This window comes from Macaca mulatta, chromosome 4 (genome assembly GCF_049350105.2).
Source record: "Macaca mulatta isolate MMU2019108-1 chromosome 4, T2T-MMU8v2.0, whole genome shotgun sequence".
Taxonomy (NCBI): Eukaryota; Metazoa; Chordata; class Mammalia; order Primates; family Cercopithecidae; genus Macaca; species Macaca mulatta.
The window spans coordinates 73,211,207-73,213,045 of record NC_133409.1 but is presented as its reverse complement, the minus strand read 5'-3'; positions in this window follow the sequence as shown (position 1 = coordinate 73,213,045).

Below are 1,839 nucleotides of genomic sequence, written 5' to 3'. Positions count from 1 at the left end.
GTAGAGACGGGTTTTCACCGTGTTGGCCAAGGTGGTCTTGATCTTCTGACCTCGTGATCTACCTGCCTCGGTTTCCCAAAGTGCTGGGATTATAGGCGTGAGCCACGGTGCCCAGCTACCATTTTCAAGGGTAGCAGCAGTGAAATAGGATTTGTTGTAATCCTCACTTAGAATATAGCAAGAAGGAAAGATACTCTCCCAAGGCCAGAGGCAAGAATTGGGAAACCGCAGACTTCCACTCAGAGCAGTATGGGCTCCTAGATACCATGAGGAACCCTCTCCTGCTACGCTACCACATAATCTTGGACAAATCATTGTGAAGATATTTTATCAGGCGTTGCTGGGTTTGTTAGGAATATACGGGACTAACAACCATGAGCTGAGAGAGATGCATCCTAAATGAACAGGAGAGCCAGTGCTCCTGAGGACAAATTCTTACAGCAACTCTGGGACGATGCGCCTTGCTCAGACAACACAAAGACTCACACATAAGACTCAATGGGGCAAAAGTGGCCCCATTTACAGAGTAGTCATCCAACTCTGTAAATGCAAATACATCTGTTGGATGCAAATCCGGCTAACTCTGTAAATGCAAATACATCGTAAATGCAAATACATCTATTGGATGCAAATCCAGCTAACTCTGTAAATGCAAATACATCTGCTGAAAGAGGTTTAGGGGGAAGAAAGGGGATGAGATCAAGCAGCAATACGTACATAGCTTCAATAACAGTGTAATATTCTACTTCTTTTTTGTTTTTGGGACAGCATCTTGCTGTGTCACCCAGGCTACAGTGCAGTGGCACAATCTTGGCTCACCGCAACCTCTGCCTCCTGAGTTCCAGTGATCCTCTTGCCTTAGCCTCCCAAGTAGCTGGGATTACAGGTGGACACCACCACACCCAGCTAATTTTTGTATTTTTAGTAGAGACAGGGTTTCCCCCATGTTGGCCAGGCTGGTCTTGAACTCCAGACCTCAAGTGATCCGCCTGCCTTGGCCTCCCAAAGTGCTGGGATTACAGGTTTGAGCCACTGTGCCCAGCCCAATATTCTACTTCTTAAGTTGCAGGGAGTATTGTGTGTGTACCAGCATCATTGCTTACATATATTTTGCATCCACATGTAACTTTTTTGGTTTAAATCAACTACAGAGGAATACATAAATATAGCAACACAGTCTGCCTCTCTTACCAGCTTCTCGGAAGAATCCAGAAGACAGATTTAAAAGTTTGGGCAGGCGGATCAGATGTAGGAGTTGAATTCCCTGGTTCATGTTGCTCAACGTTTAGTGATCTTTGCTTGCTACCCTGACTACTTCCCTTTTGGGGAAAAATAAGGCTCCAGGGTCAGGAGAGGAACCTGAACAGGACAGAGCCATTGTGATAGGGCTTCCTAATTGAGGGTAAAGGTCTTGAAAACTTTTGAGACAGGCAAAGTTTATAGTTGGGAGATTTACTTAAAAGAACAAATAGAGTTGGGGAACAAAGAAGCCTTGCATTAGTAATAATGGGACACGTACTATTTCTTTCCTTCCACTCCCCACTGCTTGAGAGTCAGGCTCTCACTTCCTTGCAGTTGTCAGGAGTTGTGTATTTGCTTCTTTCTGTTGTATGACAAAGGTTAGTGAGAAACCTTGGTTTTTTTTTTTTTTTTTGCACTTAGTTCCATTCCAATAAATACTCGGATTTTGTGATTCCACCTCAACAACCCTGAACTCCTCGATGCCTTATACCTTTAAAATTTGATTTAAAAAAATTTTTTTCGAGACAGATTTTCACTCTGTCACCCAGGCTGGCATGCAGTTGCAGGATCTTGATTGACTGCAACCTCTGCCTCCCG